This window comes from Dermacentor variabilis, chromosome 8, assembly GCF_050947875.1.
Source record: "Dermacentor variabilis isolate Ectoservices chromosome 8, ASM5094787v1, whole genome shotgun sequence".
Lineage (NCBI taxonomy): Eukaryota > Metazoa > Arthropoda > Arachnida > Ixodida > Ixodidae > Dermacentor > Dermacentor variabilis.
In genome coordinates this window covers 50,579,818-50,600,761 of record NC_134575.1, presented here as the reverse complement: position 1 = coordinate 50,600,761, position 20,944 = coordinate 50,579,818, and the positions used below count along the sequence as shown (strand labels likewise).

At 47.6% G+C, this 20,944-nt stretch overlaps 1 pseudogene; it reads right to left on the bottom strand.

The window, feature by feature from the left end:
* LOC142591395 (fatty acid synthase-like) overlaps positions 1 to 20,944 on the bottom strand; it is a 97,578-nt pseudogene that overhangs the window by 33,453 nt on the left and 43,181 nt on the right.

Genomic DNA, 20,944 nt, shown 5'->3' with positions numbered 1-20,944 from the left:
TGTATACATATTTGACCTGCACCACAAAGAGCTGATGTCACAAAAATATGTGTACACCTTAGTGTTATGTTGCTTTTCATGGTGTCTCAGTTTACTTAATACAGTTTTGAAGTTACAGATTGCTTCACATGTTTATAGCTAAAAACCACAGAAAACTACTTGCATTGTGACTGCGAGGTCACAACACGAGGATTTGTGTGGTATCCTTCCTGTTCATCAGTGTGTCCTTGCACTATAAATGTAAAACGTCGCACCTGCAAACCTGAGCATCCACCCTTACATTTCAAACACTTTTTTGAATGCTCGGCAGTTATGCTTACAAGAACATTGTGACAGCAAATCTACACCACCTTAATTTAAGTGCGATGTAAAGGGTTGTTTGTGCATAGCCAAGCTGTTCTAGCATGCCTGCAGGGATACAGCATTGTCCAGTGGCACCGTATAGTTCAGGCGTAACAGTGAACTAGTAAACAAAGCGGCTGATAATACTAAGCTGACCCATATGTAGGAGCATTATATTATCTAACCCACACGCAAAGTTGCTTTCAGTGTACTGAATAACCACAGCTTTGATTTACCAAGTTATATTACTGCACACACACAGCGCTGAAACAAAGTCTGTACAATGGTGAGAAATATGCCAAGGAATGAAAGATTACTTGTGATGTGTGGATTTGAATAGTAGATGTGAATGCATACCGAATTCACCAGTATGCATGTTTTCTTTTGGAACAATCTTACATTTGGCACAAAGGCTGAGCCACTACGGCCTCTCGACTGCAAATTTCTGTGCTCTCACAGTGCTAATGGGAGTATCGTTCATTTGGCTACCCGAATAGTGAATAGGTAATAGAGCACTACAATCTTTCACTTTTACGCAGAACACCTTGTGCATTATTCACAAAACTGAACCTAAGGAACTATTCGCTGGTTTGTTATGGAAATAAAAAAATGGCAATGAATGTTTCCTCGCTTTTGGTGTAGCCCTGTCTTCTGCCCTACGTGCCTTCATTTCATTGTCATGTGCATGTTAAAGCAGCGACTAAGTAAGACAGACAAACACAAAACTACTAACTACATCAACATTTTCACACCACAAGAGGTCACTGAACTCACTGCTAAGCTACACTTGATAATATCGGTTTGCTTTCGAATAAATACAGGCTCTGTCCAGCTGTTTATGTTATGCTATGCATTTTTCATTTTCCTAAAGTATGGCTGTTCATGAGCTAGCAAGGTTGTTGCTACATAAATACATAAACAACATGCAGCCCATGCCCAACTAACTCATATAACCTGAGTAGAGCTTATTTTTTATATGTAGAGCAATCAAAATAGAACACGCACGTATGATGCCGACAGTATCAAACAGTCTCAAGTCGAACATCCTTGTTTGGTGCCATGGGTGAGAGAGGGAGCATGTCTGTCAAGGTACTACTTAATTTTGTGTGCTTTGGTAATGTTTGTACATTGTTGAAATGTTAAATTAGGTATGTTAAGTAGTAAGGTGGCAACATATTGGCCACCCAGGCTGGCAAGAAAGAATGCAATTGTTTGATTTCACTCAAAATAAGTTTTCTTATCAGCAATGTAAATTATATGCTTTCAAATAAATACTCCCCTTGGAAACATATCTCATGAGCATGCATATATCTGCATAAGGTCACCACTGTACATACATATTGCTTTAAGCCATTCATAAGGAATTGTACACTCACTGCTTAACCTTCAATTCCTTGCTGCATGAAGTTAACCACTTACGCACAACTATTTTTTCACACGGTGAGAACTTGTCATCGCTGAGCACATCATTTAAGGAAAAGGCATTCCATGCATCCAACTGCTTTAAGCACTCTCTTAAAATTGGCAGAGTGAAAAAAAAGCACGAGCAAGCGTATCGGCAAGCTGTACTCGGAGCCTCACACGCGTGCTCAGTGGTAAAAAGGTGCGTCCTGGCGACCTACACAAATGCATTCCGCGACAGATGTGCGTGTGTTCGGTATTCTTGCAAGCTGTCACTAGCACTACAGAAACCGCGCCACCACGCTTCCGGCGACACTATCAGTTTCGCGTGACGCAGAACGCAGCACGTTGGATAATTAGAGAGGTTTTGTTCAACCAGCCAAGGCAGCGCGCACTGAAAGTAATCATCCGAGAATACGTCGCGCGCTGCGACGTGATGCGATTGCAATACATCTGTAAACGGTGGCGCAGATCAGACGACTGTGCAATGTTTCGAAGAAGGATGACGGTGCCAATGCAACACATACGGCTGCAGAACAGAATGTGGCAGCCTAGAGTCGCATTTTCACCGGAACGCGCAAACTTGAAATCACATCTGCAAAAATATGCCAGTGTCGTCTGCTGTCAAAGGTCGTTGCCAACCTTGAACACCTTTGCTCCGCCGAACGTTTGCCAGCTGTCAACAGGCCGCGTCGCCCAATAGGAGTGCGCGTGCGTTCCGCTCGTGCGGATTGAGCGTGCATCGAATTTTGCGACACGTTCCGCCTTTTGGGCGTCCGCACGCGGGCGGACGAGGGCGGAACGGACGGGCGGAGCGACCACGTACGGGCCCTAACGCTTCCTTCACCTCCGCCGCGTGTCAGCCCGGCATGAATATCTTCGGTGTCGACCCACGTATAGGGAGTGCCTAACGCTTGCTTCACCTCCGCCGCAGGTCGGCCCGGCATGGCACCATCTTCAGGATCGGCCCGCGTAATGATGTTTTATTCTAATAGGGCCGCGTCGATCCCAGCGCGTGCTCGATGGTACGAACGCAAGTGGCGTCTCACGCGGACGCCGAAGGCGAAGGATCGAGTTCTGTGTCGACACACGGACGCGATACTGGAGGTACTAGCGCTTCACAGCTTCACTGTAAAACGCGCTTTGTGTTCCGGCGCGGTAGACTAAGGCCGGTGACGGCAAGTTTCTCGGGGCCGCACTCTCGCTGCTGTTAACGCGCGAGCGAAACCATCTACATACAAGGTTTCAGCGCTGCGCTTAAACTCCTCAGAGGGTATTCTAACTATACGCAGGGTCAGCTAATGCGGATTGGACACGTGTGCGTCTGCCAAATTTTCTGGCAGCCTTGAAACCTTTAACACGCCGTCTTCGGCCTGTCATCGCATCGCACAGGCGCCAGTACGCTGTCCCTAGAGCCACATCAGTAAAAGTGTATCACTTTCAGGTTTGATCGCTGATGTTGTTTCGCACCTTTATCATTTCAGTCTGCGACGATTCGAGATAAAAAGCCGCGTGCTGTGAATGTTGTGTTCCACTACATTTGTTTGTGGGCGGCCACTCTGAAAAATTCTAGGCGATAATTTAATCGAGAACGCAGATTCCTTTTGGGCAACTTTGGCTGTCTGAACTTTTAACGTCTATACCTTGCAAGTGCGGCTTAGTTCGGAACCGTTGTAAATCAAGAATTTGCTTCCGATGGAAAATAAACCGCTGGTTAGCGGTCGACTCGCAGTTCACTTCTTCATTATGCTTCTTTTAAATGCCGACATGCCTTCTTATCGTCATCTTCCTTTCCGCCACGCCGATATTGCATAATGCGGGATGGCACGGCAACGCCGACGGCTCATATTCAACTACACTTCAACTCGACTACAGCTGCACAAAAGGAAACTCCCGCTGAGTAGAAGCAACAGCGACTTGGCAGCTGCCAGGCTTGGCGCGACGAGCGTCTCAATTCGGTGGTGCACGAGATGAGACAGACGGGAAACCGTCCGCGTCAGTGAAATATTAAAAGATCTCAACTTAACGTTCACTGCCCGTTCTGTTCAAAGCAGCACGTACACGCAGCAGTTCAGCAGGAACACTGTTCTCTTTGTAGTATGGGCGCCCACAATGCTAATGCCAGCAGCATCCAGCAGCGGCAGCCAGAACACCGCTCTTGTTCGGGCACCGAGACAATTGAGCGCAGCGATGGTGCAGTCAAATTATGCAAATGCGTTGCTGCGGAGGTGTCAGGTCGGAAAAAGCACGTCGGTTTCTCCATTGCTCTCCACTATACTGGGAAATTTGAACCAAATCATACTTATTCAATATAGATGAACGAAGAAGTGATAATAAAGATGCGATTGCACTCTCACATGTCATCAGTGGTAGCACCTGGTATGTCTCGGCTTCAATGCGCAAATAATGAAAAGCGCAAGCCGCATTTAAACGGCGTAGCACGGTCAGTGGTTATGGCGTTGTGTTGCGAAGCGCGAGAGCCTGGATTCGATTCCCAAGCGCAGCGGTCCCATTCCGACGGAGCGGGACGCAAGAAGACTCGCGACCCGAGTTTCAGGTGCGCGGGGAAGGACAGAGGGTAGAAATTAATCCGTAGCCCTCCACTACAGCATCTCTCATAGCCAACTGTGTACTTTCGGGAAGGTAAACCTGGCAGCTCCAGTAACCCGTGTTTAAAGCATAGTTGCGTGTTTCTGAACTCTGCGTCGTCTCCTCCTCATAACAAACGTAGTATCTACTGCGTATACTGAAAGTACGTTCCCGTACATATCTCAAGCGGTTCATTATGGCTGCCATTTTAAATTACGTATCCTTAATAAAACTGAGTACGGCCCTCAAGAGTAAAACAGCTCCATACTGGGACAAAAACGGTGTTGTATTTTCAAGTGTTATCAGTCTGTAACCGTTCCGTGCTACATTCACTTTTTTTTAGTGCGCCTCACTAACATGCCCAGACTACGCTTTCAATCTTTCTTATGAAACAATTTAGTGGTGCGTCCCGTCAAAAGATTTCTTTAAACTGCCCATTTGGTCTCAGGCTATCAACGACAACAAAACAGATGGCTTAACGTTGCGTTTATGGGGCAGACTGGACAAAACGAAATGCTCAAAGAAGGGCGCACAAAACACTAAGCCCCGTATTCTAGAACGTTCCTCCACTCAACACTCCAACTTGGCTCAAGAAACTATATAGCAGCACCGTTCCTCGACAGAAGTAGTCAGTGTACTGCAATGACACTACGCAGCCACTCTTATGACGTGTAGTGTGTTCTTCAGTCATCAGGATGCACAGTGCTCAACTCGATCAAGAGGAGGAGGAGCTTCGAGTCGAAGATAATTTGGGAATGCTCGTCATCGGTCCAGCCCACCTTTTGTCTCCTCTATGTTGATTGCGCATTCAATACTCAAGACCACGTTAGTTCTTTAGGAGAAAAAGGGCAAAAAGCTGCCCTTGAAGCAGCTTGACCTGGCGCGGCCCCTCCGGCAAAATGGCAGCAGGGAATAGAGAAGTTCGTACAGTTTTCACCCCATCAACACATGTATCGCTTGAATTCGTAACAGCCGAGCGAAATTAGGACACAATCGTTTGGACATTACATTTCTAAAATAAAAAATGAAACATACGACACACTAAGAAGTGAAATCAACGCTGTAGCGGAAACAGAAAAATAAATTGGATAAATTAGCAAAAAATTCTGCTGTGAAACTACACTGAGTTGTAAATTAGCGAAAGAATCCTGCTGCGACACTAGACTAAGCTGTTGCACTTAGAGTAAATACGCTAATACACGTGCTGCAAGGGCACAAAAACTACTACTACTAATAACTCCTAATGTTTCTTTCCGTTCCTAGTGTGCCACACGGACGTACTTGATGGCATTAAATGTTATTGCCAATTTACGTGCACTGCGTCCTCCCAACTCATTCGACCGTTGATAGCATATGCCCTACACCATGGACGGCTGTAATGGAAATACATTTTTGAGCTGCACACGCAAAAATTATACATAAATTATGCGTACAAATCTTGTAATCGTGCTCCTTGAACTTTTGCCCACTAAACGTACTTATAGTGATATGAGAATTGTCAAACAAACGTATTGCATTCGTTGCAGCTATCATCATCGCGATGTTTAGTGCCAATAACAGTGTGCGTGTAACGTCACTTTAATGGCATTGGGAAACTTCAGCGTGTGCACACTTCATGACATCGCACGTGTGGTGCGAGTACAAGAACATCCACACAACTCGGGCTCACATGATGTGGTTCCCACCAGTCTCCTGCCGGAGGCAATTGGTCAGGCCCACGATGCCGCTGATGCCGGCGTCCTCCGCGAGCAGCCACAGGTTCTGCCCCGGCGGCTTTCCGTGGTACTCGAGGACTCTTGTCTTGAGCGTCTTCAGCCAAGCAAAACTGGCACTGTTCACACTGATCACTTCCTGTCCGGCTACGTCGGCGACGTTAGGCACCTTTCGTAGCAGTAGCAACGTCGAAAGTGTGTTGGACTTCAGGCCCACTACGTGAAAACCTTCGGCTCCAAACACCGACGCCACCGCCAGAGTGGTCCGATGCGAGAACGTAACGTTGCCGACCCTAGGCAGGAACGACTCTGCCGGAGACAGAGCTGAGCGCTGGGACAGGAGCACGAATGCGCGCTCCTTGTAGTGCGCCGACAGCTGTTCAGTGACAGCCCGTGAGCGATGGGAGACGCAAGTCAGGTCGCGGAGGACGATGAGGTCAGCCTCGGGAAGTCCGCTCGTGGAGGATGACGCCGGATCCCACGTGACCGCCTTGACGACTTCCGGTAGATCCCCAAGAGCGAGCTCGTCGGGACGCGGGTGAGCAACGGTGTACTCGATTTTGAGCTGCGCGTTCGAAAGGTTCAACAAGGACGCCACCCAGGGTGCCAGGAGGGATGCCGATCGCTCAGGCACAACCTCGAGAATTCGAATCCTTTTTGGGCTGGTGTTCTCCACCACGACGTCGAGAAGGCTCCTCAGAGGATCTTCTCGGTACAGGGCCATGTTAAGCAGGTCTTTGTGCACATCTCTTTCAAGCGCAGCCTGTGCCGATTTGACTGCGGAGTGCAGGCACGAAGTAGAGACACCAGCTTCCTTCCAAATGGCGGATAAGATGCGCAGCAGGACGTAGCTTTCGGCAGGGGCTTCAATGTACCTCTGCACCACGTCCTCGGACAATTCGGAGAGGCCATTGGCGAGGCCGCAAGGGGCCTGAGCAGTTTCGTCGCCGCATGACTCCAGGATGCATCGGGTGATGGCGCTGCAAACGTGTACGTACTCACGCACGTCGGATTCCCGGGCCCGCATGTCGGACTCGTCGTCGACGTAGGGGACGACCTTGTATTCCTCCAGGTGGGGCGTCAGCTGCGCTAGCCGTCTGGGGGCAACGCTGGTCTTGGCGCCGCGAACGACGAATCCTCCGGCTCGATAGGAGTTCAAGTACTGGTCGCGCACTAACGGTATACCTGTGCAAGCGCGAATGCAGCAATACTTAAGCTCGAAATGAGGATAAGAACAGGATGGTTGGCAGCGGTTCATTCATTCTTCTTGCACCTTGTGTGAAAAGACATGCGCAAACTTTCAGCTGGTTCATTAGTCTCAGGTCCCGCATGTACTGGGTATTTGAGCAAACACTTTCAAAATATTTGAAAGGCTGCCTATGGCAGATGTCACAATTCTAGTTCGTGAAATGGTCTATTCGAAGCGGTGGACACCATTTACAAAAAAAAAGATCGAAATGCATAATCGACTAATTAACAAAATTCACTATTTATCTTTTCGGCAACAACCTTACGAACCACATTGCAATTTACATATTCTAGCCGTGGAGCTCGCAAGACGGATCCACTTGGAACTAATTCTCGCGATGACACCAGTTTCGATATATTAATTATCTTAATTATTTAATGTAATTCCTGTAATCAGTAACGTAATTAGGTAAACATTATCTAGTGATTTTTGTTAATTATTGGGTTACGTTGTTGAACTTTCCTGTAAGTACTGTCCGCCACTTCATGTAAATCACCTCATGAACTAGAATTGTGCTACTTGCCACAGGCATCCTTTAGGAATTCCCGAAAGTGTTTGCTGAGACACCTTATATATATATATATATATATATATATATATATATATATATATATATATATATATATATATATATATGTATATGTATATATATATATATACGCAAAAGATCAGTATGACATAGAGGTATAAAATTAAGACAGCAAAACAGAAAGAAGAATATAGATGAAGATTGCTGATAGATTTCTGATGCTCAGGCCAGTCACTCTGACAGATTACCGTGTTTTCATGTCGCATTCCGCTCAACAGAAACTTCACCTTCAATTTGCTCAACAGATCGCATACAGGCACACTGTTCTCTTTTTTAAATCAGTTCTAAAGTTTACGCGACATCCATTTGTCTATTTTTTCTGTGTCCGCCTGTTCGTACGTAGCGCGAGAAGAAAGAATGAGCGATTATGAGCATGGAGTTCGAGACACCAGCTGTTGACAGAGATCAAGATTGATTGTTGAGCGAGTCGGTATGGTGTCATATTTTGCAGCACTAAAAGACGAGAATGCAGGCAAACACTCGCTGCGACCATGGCATCGCGTTCCTTTTGTTGTGTCGTTCTCGTCAAAAAAGATTACGCCAATGGAATAAAATGTTCACTTGACAGGAAGTTGTAGCTCCAAGCCGACTCCGATTCCTCTATACAAGTACATGTAAAACACATAAATGTTCTGATTGCACATCTGCTAAACCAATTTGAATGACTTTTTATTAAATATAGGAAAGTAATTTGAATTCGAACAAACCCAGGAGAATTACAATTAGGTTCCCGAATTTGTTGTACAAAACTCTTGAAAAGTTGTTAGTTTAAATAAAACTGGAGTAGAAAATTTACAAGTTCATAACTTCACCAAAAACAGCTGTTGCAGTCCTCTACAGTGCATCTGTTACAGAATCCGAGGCGGATGAATTTGATACATGGATTTAAAGCTTTCTTGAATTCGTTACAACGCTCACGAAGGTCCCGCATAAGTCCTGCTCCCGATTTAATCGTAAACATGAAAACAGCCCATATTATATCAACTTTGTCCGCTTTAAGTACAAATTGATGCAGTTTACAGAATTGGTATATTGTTTTTATAGTTGAACTACAGAATCGCAAACTTGATTATTTGGCTTTTGTTTTATTTGTAGAATTTGGGATTTTTTTGCAAAACACTCATGCCCTAGATAGCCTGTCTGCTTCCTAAAACTGTTAGATATTAAACCTATTCTTTAAACGGCATCAGATTTCATCATAATGGGTGCAGTCTATGTGCGAGCTGAACGATTTCCTTGTTCCAATTTAGGTAGGATCTTCTGAGGTAAGCGTTCCTGTACAAACGATATGCCAAAAGCGTACCATCAACTTCCACTCCCTACAGTTAAGAATGTTTTTGGCAGAGTCAGAACTGAAATGAAGAAAAAGAATACCGGAAACAACATGTTAGTGCTTGCAGCAACGTACGGTGGTATTGCAAAAATCGACGAGGTAAGAAACTATGCGCTGGGAGTACTATATGCCGCAGAGAGAAGATAGCATGAAACATACGCGCGCAACAATAACAAAAAGAAAAACAAGTTAGCGGGTTCGCACCCAACGTTGGAATCTACTTTCAGCACGAAGCATTTGGTCGCACTACGAGTGCGATTAAATATTTCAACACATTTTTTTTTTTTTTTGCGAACTGCACTTGTCTATCGGCAATTCGGCTGCTGCTGTCAAGATGCTTGTTCTCGCGGCACTTTGAGTTTCTAAGCGGCACGCTCTAAGCGGCACGCTGCTTCTAAACCATGCTTCGAACGTGAGAACGCAAAAAAATTATGACGCATTCGACAGCTTGTTGGCGCGATTAGACGACCCGCTCAGCACTTTTTTTGGTGGTGTCCCGTTCTCGTCTAGCTGACGTTCTCGCTCCTCGGTGGCACGGGCAGTGGGGAGAGCACGCTTCTGCGTTCGTCTTGTTCTTAACTCCCACCGTTACCCGTGTCCGCTTTTAGCCGTACTGCAACAATGTTTGGCAGCAGCGCAAAGTTTACGCGATTTCATCCGCTGCTCGAGCTCGCTTGGGAGCTTGGTATCGAAGCACGCCGATACAAACCCTCCGAGAAACCGCCCTAGTAGCAGAACACCTAACGCCATCTGGAGTAAAGTGCATGACAGATCAGCGCAGAGACATGGCGTCCGAGATTGCGCGCGAATTTCGGAGGCTATATCAGAAAGGATGGCAGAACATGTCCCGCACAGAAATGCGAAGCGCGGAAGGAAGCTGAGGCTACCCGGACAGGCGACGACGACCGACGCGAAAAGGCCCGGTGAGTGAGCCAATCAATAATGTTCGGTATTAAGGCCGAACTACATGTACGCGCGCCGGCACGCGATAGCTCGCGCCCAGGCGCCTTGCGTTTGCCGCGCCTCGCGAGGAATGAGGCTTCGAACATGCTTTGAACCTCGAAGACGCGTGCCAGCGCGCGCCCCCTTGAGTCACGATTTTCGCCTTGGTAGACATCGTTTCGTATTTTTGCGAGGCAGCCAGAGCACCGATACTTGTGCGGAGGAGATGTTTGGCCTCGCGCCGCGCTTCGACGCGTACAGTCTGTCCTGCACGATCTGCGCATGCGCGAGGCGCATGGGCGCGAGCATTCGCGCGCCGGCAAGCGTACGTGTAGTTAGGCCTTTAAAGGGCTTGGCTTGACAGGGCAAAAGCTGTGAGAACAGCTTGCGAGCGTCCAGCCAACGCACCCTCTCATGCTCTACCACCCAGCAGAGATCCGGTGCGAGAGATGCGAAACAAATGGACAAAATTTTAACTCACTATTAGGCTGCAGTAACATAACGATAAACGTGACTGTATGGCGCAATGCAAGCAATTTGGTTAAGAAATTGTACCACCTGCGATCGAGTCGCCTTTGCACAGTAATAGAGCAACGGCGGAGACAAAATGTATCGCGTATTCGCGTTGTAGCGTCATCGTCTTCACCGCGTATGGTCATCGACCACGATCGCGCAGCACGCCTCGCGTGACTCAGGTCGCCAGTAGCGAGCGTCGAGCAGAACGCGTTGTCGTTCTAGACCGGGATGGTCGCCGCAGCCGCCGCTGCACACTCTCAAATAAATGCAGGGATGGCGGCAAGCCTCGACGATGGCCACGGTCGCGTCATCTTCCTACGGGGTCTTATTTCGACATATATTTCTTTACACTTAGTGTGATATTACCTTATGCGTTATTTTTTGACCCATCATCATCAGCAGCAGCAGCAGCCTGGCTACGCCCACTGCAGGGCAAAGGCCTCTCCCATATTTCTCCAACTGTCCCGGTATATGTGCTAATTGTGGCCATGTTGTCCCTGCAAACTTCTTGCGACCGATTTCCAAGCCGATTTCCAAGATTGCGAAAAACTATTGCCTCGCCAAAGTTACCCATCGCAGTTACACTAGGGGAGATAAAAGCAGTAAAAATGTGCTGTTTGAGCGTAGACGCCGATACGGTGGACCGCAGCGCCGTGCTAACTTGTGGTGGCACTTACGAACACTAAACCAATCAAAACAACAGCAAAAAGAAAAACAATATTAAGGGCCTCCATGCATCTGAGTCAGTCTGCTACTACATTTGCGGCTCTAACTTGAATAGAATCGCATTTGTTTTAAGCAGAGCTCCAGCAAAAGAAGAAAAGTGTGCCGATATTCATCTGGGCCTGCGGTGTCCCTTACTAATTTTAGGCCGCTGCTGCCGCCAGTCGCGGGATCAAGTGGTGAAGTTTGAAATCATGCTTTAACTGTAGCTGGGAATGTTAGGCAGGTGACAGGAGTCGTGAGATGTAGAGTCATGCCGGATAAAGCGTGCCATGACACCAGGCCCGAAACATGCCCTTAATCGAAGTTCTGAACCCAAACAGGATGCGAAAACACGCTCAAGCCAAACAGCAAAGCAATACATCGCATTTGCTCTCAGTTATTTACTGAATGCACGCAGACGTGGAGCAGCTTACAGTTTTTCAACAGTTTTTTTTTTCGATAACACACATAATTTTAGTAAAAGCATGCCAACGTAAAAAAAAAATCGAATCGTTTAACAGCCGCTTCCATGACACTGGCATTTACAGCAGTATGTTTTATGCATAAGGAACAACTAATTACCCCGCAAACATTGGCAGAGGTCAAGCGTACTCGATAGTACGCTTGACCTATAGTGCCTTGACTCTATAGTACGCTCCGTAGTACGTTCTATATCAAGTACTCTATAGCGCGCGCATATGGCTCTGGCGCGGGAAAACACATAGCACCACGTGGGCAACAGCGGTAACGCACTGCACATGCCTACAACAAACAAGTTAGTCCACAAATAGAAAGCGCCATCTCTACCATGCATTCGCTGAAGTACTGGCGCGTCAGCGCAACAATTACGGCACCTCCTGCAGAAGAGTCATTCGATGCAGTCCCCACTTGCATTGGCTGCTCTTCGAGAGACCGAAACGAGTACTCCACAATTTCAAATCGTGAATTTCCCAAATGAATACACCTCTAATCGTGAACGACTGCTCTAATCGTGCTCGAAATACTCCACAATTTCAAATAATGAATTCCCTAATTGAATACGCATTCAATAGGGAACGACTGCTCAAATCGTGCTCGAAATATCGAATATTTGTAGCCCCCTACAAGAACGCGGACGGCGCTTTCCATCGACAGATGTCGCCACTTCGCGGCAGTGATATCCTAGTTGATAAAAGGCCGAGAACCGAAATGCAAAAACTCCAGTGTCTCGGCCGTGCATTGGGTGCACGTTAACGATCCTCAGGTAGTCAAAATCAATTAGAAGTGGTCCAGTACGGTGCGCTTCGTAACCATACCGTGGTTTTACCACGTGAAGCCCCGCAATTATTTTTTTTTTCAAATGCCGCAATTTTAGAGCCTAATGCTCCTGCGATTGGTGGTTTCAGTTGCCATTTTTTCCATTGAGGGACCGAAAATATATACATCCTTGTCCTTTTGGCACTTATATTTGCACGGCCTAAATCAGAGTGCTACTTTCAGTTTCATAATTTTTCGTTTTACCCTTTTCTTCGTTCTGGGAAATGTGAAATTGTAGCAAAAGTAAGCTGCACTGATTCAGCATTTGCTCCGAGAAAACGATACATAACGAAACGTTCCGGCAGATGCTGTCTCACGATGACCGCCCACGTTAATACGACACTCCGGCAACTTATAAGCACACCGTATTGCCGCCACCGTCTAGGCGTCGTGTATGAGCCGTTCACTTCAGCTGGGTTCCTCTCTCGCGCTTTCCTCCGGACACGTTGGGCCACCTGGCGGCACGCCCGCGAAGTCCGCCTCCATTTACGTGGCCTCCGAGATTGCATCCGTGCGCGCTAAACTGAGAAATAATTTCTTGCCGCCCGCATGGCATTCGGGGCGCAGCGCTGAATCGCCCGTCTGCGGTGCTTGAGAAAACCGAGTTACGCGGGTTCGCGTTGTCGGATAAATTCTGGAGAATTCTTTTTTCGATTGAGGTGCGGCGCAAGGAGGCTAAAAAGCGAGAAAGCAGGGGATAGGCTATTGGTAGACGCAAAGCGATTGAATTGAGCCATGAATAGTAATGGCATTAAAAGGGGCTGTCAGACACTACCGGAGAACCGAGTGCAGTAACACACGTGCAGACACGGCGCCCCCTGTAGCTGGTCTATAGACTGCCGCAGAAAGTTTCAGGGATCGGCGCGACTCTGGAGTTTACCTGAACGGCCGCCACGCAGGCGAGGACACAAGCGGCACGCTGTTTCCAGCCCTCGCCGCCGGCGACGGTCAGTGCCTCGATGAGGTCCAAGCCGAAATTTCCCAGCGTGAGGTCGTGCGACTTGCGAACGGAGCGGGCGAGCACGTCGAACTGCATCATCTCGCGGGCCATGCCGCCCCACTGGCAGCCCATGCCGGTGAAGACGAACCACAGGGGCCGCTTGTCGAACGGCGCCTGCGCGGACACCCTGATGACGTCCCTCCCGGAGCCGTCGACGGGGACGACGGCGAAGCCTCGGTAGAGAAACTGCTTCGTGCCCGGTTGGCCCACTCGGTTGAGCAGGGCGTAGGCCGAATCTGGGTAGGGTCCTTCGGCCTCCATCCTCGCCAGTGTGTGCTGCAAACGTTTCGAGGGCCGATGGTTTCGTCGGGCGTTACTTTTTTTCGTAGCTCATTAGTCGAAAGTTAGCGCTCGTCCCGTGTTCCTGCTTCGTCCTTGTGTCGTTATTGCGCTATGTATCCCAGTTTGCGATCATTAGTCAAGTTTAGTCCCATAAAAAAATTAAGTATAAGAGACAGATGCTGCCGAGAAATTTCGAAGTTGCTGCGGTGGATCCATGAGAGTCCGTTGCTAAAGAGAAACTAAAGAAAAATATTAGATCACCCGCAATGGTTGATTACCGTTCTGCAATGCCAAGAAGGCCACTCATATGATGAGAAAACGCTTAACGAGCCAAAATATGCGCAGAAAGAAAACACAGGTACCGACGCCGTCTTAAACTTTCCGCACGAGCTCGCCATGATGCCACAGATTTTGGTGGCGTCTGCTCGTTCATAGCTAACGTTTTTCTCGGTAAATATTGACTACATTGTGTTCTAAAAGTGCCAAAAAAGACAACGTGTCGCAAGTTTCAAGAGACGTTTAGTGAACCTGACCAGACTAAACACAAGAAATCGCTTTGAAATCGGTGACGTAACACTGACCTACGGGCGCTCGAGCTTCGGCACGAAATGCAAAAGCGAAAGCTTCGATGGTAATTCTTTGCGTCTTGTAATCATCCTATTACCCCGAAATTACCGATTACAGAGTATTTATTTAGTGTGTATTTAGTTTCCCGTTAGCCTCACAGCCTCTGACGCTGTAACACTTATGGGAACAGATGAGCGAGTGGGTTAACAGCACAAAAAGCAAAGTATGGGCCGATGGTTTTATGTTTGCTCACTTTACCGTATCATCCCTGTGCGCAGTTTTGTTCGCCACTCTTGCAAAAGTGTCTCAACAGGCGGACAGTGTGCACTCAGCAAGGCAGACATGTATAAATATTTAATACCTCCGAATCACTAGGAGACAAGAAGTAGCGAGCAGCGCAATGGCGCGCCAAAGTGTCTTTTTTTTATTCCGTCAGCAAGTGAACGCGTTTGAGGTAACTGTGCCGCCAGGTAAAACGGCAAAAAGAAAAACGAGTACATGCAGAAATACCTTTCTGACTCCCTATGTCCTTGTATGTCATGCCCTCCGCGACAGTACCTCAAATAGATATGCACCCACTCGCCGAGAAAGTGCGCTCCCAAACTTGAAAGCACCACGACAAATTCAATATTCTCGGGACCGAGCGTGCCGAAAATTGCTTGGGCAGAACAGCGCTGCCCGCGATTGGAGCTATATATAGGCTCGGCTCAGAGATGTGAGTGCCTGCTATTCGGACGTCGGTCTTGCCCATCTGCTCTCAGCCTAAAGCCGTGCCACCGAAGTCCGCAATAAAGGAAGAAGGCCCACCCTCCACTGACCGTTACTAAACTTTTTTTTCTAAAACTAAGGGTTGCGGTATGAGGGAAAGCAACGCATTACTGGCTTCGTAGCAGATTAAACTGAACACAACTCTGATAGCACGAAGTGCGCGACTGTTTCGTTGCACTTCTGCAGAAGTCACAAACAGAACCACGAAGAAGGAAAAGTGCGTTTCAGAGTTGCTTGTTGGACAAGTTCATTTTTCTCTTTGAATAATAGCATTGCTTGATATTGGAAGCTAAATGTTTTGACAGAATTACCTATCTGGTTGGGGCAATTAGTACCTTCTGTGCAACTCCAACCAACAAGTGAACTTACTGGACCCCAGGTTTCAGAGGCTGTTCGGCTCCTTTTTCAAGGGCTTAACGACGGGTATTGAAGGCGAGGAGGAGGGGCCGTCTTTCGAAAGTCCTTCCTAACAGGACTTTTAAATTTGCACTGCACCACCATCCGTCGCTAAACCCTTGAAGATGAAGCCGAGTTGACTCCGATACGTCGGGTCTAATACGACCACTTTTTTTATTGGACTTGCTTCGGCATTCCCTTGATATTGACCACATCGAAGAAAAGGCAATGATGTGGTTGTAAGGACTATTTATATTTAGCATCACCTCTAGAGAGTCCTTTGTCCTTCCCGCCACGAGGACAAGCCGCGGCAGCTCGGGCTTCTCGCGGGAAACATCGTTCACAGGAGGACCAGGATTCGGCTCCAGGATGGCGTGAACACTGGACCCTCCGAAACCGAACGAGTTGATGCCGACTGCACCTCTGGGAAAGGGAGTCGCCTTGGCAACGACTTCCACGCTTCCGTCCAGGAGAGACGGAATGTTCGGGTTCGGCGGGGTGTAGTGCAGGTTTGCCGCGATGGTTCCCGTCTCCATCGTCAGGATGACCTTCGCTGATGAGGTGAGGCCTGCGAAAAATGATGACGCTGAGTTCCCATTGCGATATCGTAATAAGGCGGGCTGGATGGTTACTGGCCAGTAGAAAACTACGTTCCCAAATTTAGACCAGCGTTATTCGGAAACTAGAGCGCTTTCGCGACGAGAAACGGAGAAAGAAAAACAAGTACAAGCGCTCACTCACGAAGTGTATCCGTCCTGTTGTCTTCGTGCCTCATGGTATCAGTACCCGTATTTCGCAATCATGAAATGTCATCTATTCGAATTATCCGTTCTATTGCGATGTTAAGAAATCTTTTTTTTTTTCATATGGCATACTTTAGGTGATTTCTCGTTTCCGCCACATATCGATGTGCCGCCAATTTTGGGGGACAGGAAACAGAACGTGATGCTTAGTGAGCGTCGTTCTGCCACGAACATGCGTCCTTGCGAGAAAATGTTTGCAGACACAAGCAGCGGACATTTCATACAGTCCAACTCGGCAGACAAGTCTCATAGCCTTCAGAATGTCTACAATCTATTTTCTATGAAATCAAAATTTGCATTTTTAAAGGTTCTATCGTGTTGCATGCAAGTCATATTCTTCTTGCGTTTCGTTTCTGCCTGGTGTAGAGCGTCTATAGATCTGTGATGTAAGCAATATGCAAGATATAAATCCAATGGTGACAACGACAATGTATGTATTCTGTGCAGGTATGTACGAGGGTGTATTCAATTTTCTGAAGCATGAGAAGCAGGGATACAGGACTTTAGTTTCTCGCGACACTTTGTGGGCGTGTAGTGCAAGGTTGGTACTTTTTAGGCGAAGCTTCCTACTGTGAAGACTTGGACTCTCAGAATTTAATACGTTTGTCTCACTTAAAAATTTTTTTTCGCTTACCTTTATGAAGGTTTGTGATCCGCGATACATTTGTATGTTTCTCATATGAAAAAGAAAATTCGCCAGAGACACTGAACATTGCTTACGTGTCGGAATGCGAAAGCATAATATAGTTCGTTTGGTGAAATGCGTTTTTCCGTCCGTTACTTGTCCACGCAAGCTCGCACCTACGTTCTAACTGAGCCACTGTAAGGCTAAATAAAAACACGCTCGTTTGCCCCAGAAGTTCAGAACTCGAAGAACCGCTGAGCGGCGTTCAATCAGACATTAATGATTTTTACTTTATGCACTCATTTTATGCACTTATGACGTGGCGCCACCTCCTCCCCATTGGCTGCAGAGTCACGTGCCCAATGACGCATGCACTAGACCACATCTTTCTACGTGACGTACAATAAAGCACGCACTAGGCAAGCCTTTAGTCACCTCGAGCCATGTAACCACCGCGGCGTCAGGAAACTTCCTCGTCTCGCACCCCGAAGGCCCGGGTTCGATTCCCACTAAAACGAAAAGTTACCAAACTTTCTGTTCAAAGCCACTCATTTACTTTGTCTGTAGTAACCTCCCTGAGAAATATGACGTCAATCCCAGCATTTTTTTAGACATTCTTGCGCTTTGCGGCGTCGGCCATTTTTAGTATACCATCACTCGGCGGCGACGCCGACGCCGCCGGATTTTCGCGTAACGGGGTACATATCGCTGTCCAATTGAAATACAGTTCACCTCACATAAGTACGATACTGTTTATTTCGATGGAAAACTATTCGACATCATACACGCAGCGCGAGTAGTGCCCGCCGGCTGCTGAAACGGCCTCAGCCCACCTAATTGGTGTCGCCCACGGAAGAGTCGGTGTCGCCGGACTGATGGGGCGACTCCACTTCGTAGTCCTCCTCGCCGCTTCCCGCCACCCAGTCGGTGAGGGCGCGGACCCTCTCTCCCGACGGGTGCTCGCCGCCGTACTACTACTCGGGCGAGGGGACCATCTGCGAGCGAGCACTTAGGAACAGCCTTCCGGGGTTTCCGTCGTCGGAGACGCGGATGCTTTTGAGGAGCTTGCACCGGCATTCACGTCTACAGCAGGCTAAGTTGCATGGCGCCAAACTGCCGCAGCTGCAACGTTTCCTGCCCCTCGAGCCGGAGGCGTTCGTGCGCGTCGACGCGGCTTCGTGATGCGTTGCTGCAGCGCCGCTCGCCGTGTTCGAGGCGACCCTCGAGGCACACACGGAGTCCGCGCGATGGTCTCGGGCGTCCGCCGGATGATTGGCGTGCCTCGGCGGTGCGCACCGGCGAACCGGCGCGTCGCCGATGTTGCTGGAGCGATGACCTCGAGCCCTCCGGAGACATCGGATGGCTCGGTACTCCATCTCGAGGAGGCCGACGTCTTCCCGTGACCAGCGCTTCCGCAGGGCCACCTTTGACGGCTGTTCTCGGAGCACGTCCGCTTGTTGCTTCAGGTCCTTCGCCGTCACAGGTCGTCGTCGTCGCGGGACGTCGTCGTCGGCGCAGCGTTCCGCCAGAGAAATCGACCTGTTCGGCGTGCAGTCAATCTTCTTCTTCGTCGTCGACGATGTGGCTTGCAGAACGTCATCAATTCAGGCGAAATGAGTACGCTATAATTCCCCATGCAATATCCTTATTTCCTTGTTGTATTATAATCAGAATTTTGCTCTGGATAAGTGTGTATCAAATCATGTAACTTCTGCTCCAGCTGGCGTTAGGCCAGAATGGCGCCCTTCTTTTTGTATAAAGGAGATCATCGCGAGCGCCACCAGGAGGACTCGTTACGGAGCAACGCTTTATTTTTCTTTTTTTTCTATTAAGGAGATTTTCGCGTCAATCTGCAAATGTTTATTCCGGTTTACTTCAACCAAGGTGGTTACAAATAGGTTTTAGAAAATTCCTTTTATTTTTGGTTCTTTCTTTCTTATTTTTGTGCTGCAACCGGCACCGTACCAAGGAGAACAACACTGAAGTCGATGCTTCGCGTTACGCATGATGATGATGATGTGCGTTCAAATTGAGCGAAACTGCATTTGATATCTTTTCTTTTTCTTTATTTGATGGCTTTTTCTTTTCCCTTCATTTTTTATTTTGTTATCCGTCTCACGGGGAGTTCGTTGTCTTTCAAGATCTTCCGATCGTATAGGCACGACCACAGCTAGCGCGAACGCGACAACCCGTGGCCCGCGCTTTACCGAGCGCCACCACCTGCAACTCGTAAAGTCTTGCGGCGCAAGCGCAATCAATGCGACGCCACCAGTACCTATATACCATATATACAGTACCAGAGCCACCAGTACCTATATACGAACAGAAGACAGCCTTTTGTACCGCTATTTCAGACATGACACTTAGAAAGTGATGTTCAGCTGTAGTTTGTTCGACAGTTAAATCGGGTAGCTCGAAGTTTAAAGTTTACTGTGGGCTAAGTTAACCAACACGTGTACGGTCACACGCTTTCCGGGACTCAACGAAATTGTTTTCCAAGCTCGTGATGTGATTACTGACTTGTCTGGCCGATTGGGGGGGGGGGGGGGGGGGGGGGAGGCGTAGATCAACAACACCTTCAAAGCGCGCTTCACAAAGATCACTTAAAACAATATTCCTGGGCACGGTGCTGCACGGAAATGAGCGCGAGCCGCTGTGGAGGCTCTGCTGCCTTTGTTAAAAGACACCGGTCTGTGCCAATAATTATGGCGGTACACTGTAGGGCGTTTCATATCTCTGATCATACTTCTTAGCGCGCAAAAACGCGCCAAGCGTCTCAACGGACTCGCTGGGCCGCGAGGAGTTCGTACCTCGAAGAACCGCTAAGCAGTGTTCGGCCTTAGTATCAAAATCTCGTTTAGTTGGGTGCAATAAGAAAAATCGCCACCTGCATTTCGCGAGTTAGTGCTCTTCCTTGCTGCGTCCCGTCTTAGAGCTGGTACGATCAGAGGCAACAGAAGCAGGTGGAAAAACCCTGGCCGTACTCGCGATAAAATTTCGCTCAACGGACCAGAGTGGTTTTTATTTTTATTTGATTGGGAAATACTGCGGCCATTAAAGACCAGGCAGGAGGGGAGTGCTACAGATAATCAATTACGCACACATCAAAAGCCATAAATAATTATTCAAGAAGCTACAATGGGCGATCATTACAAAAGAAAGATGAAAGGGAATGTACAGTAATATAGCGAATGCGAATGTCTAGCACGCACACACACACACAATGTATATATATATATATATATATATATATATATATATATATATATATATATATATATATCACTTCGATTACACAGCCACATTCAATAATTGCAATCTGAAAAATTATCCCTCAGCATTATACAAAGAGAAGTACGATATTTTGAAAGGAGCACAGTGAATTGTATAAGCAGTACACAAAAAGCTCGGGCTAACTCAATGTCCCCCCCCCCCATACCGAGCAAAGCTTTCTCGAAATTATGAGCACAAAGGGCGTCTGATGGCAAATTGCAAGCCTTTGTTTTATTGGACTAGAATAATGAAAAACAAAGCTAGAAAGATGTGCCTAATCTTCTAGAAGCTCTTTCAATACAAAGGTAGAGTGATAATTGTCTATCTGAACCTTCTATCTCGTTGCTAGACTGTGAGACGCCGCTCCTTGTTCAAGTACTTCACGATGTCACTGAATTGTACGCGCGCGCAGATGGTTCCTTTTGCGTGTTTTCTTTTAATAAAATACAGTTGAAAAATTCGGAGCTCCTTCTGCATCCCCTTTCGTTTTCTTTTTTTTTTTTTTTCGTGCCCCCGTCCTTTTAAAACCTGATTTCAAGCACGCGTTCGTCCCGAG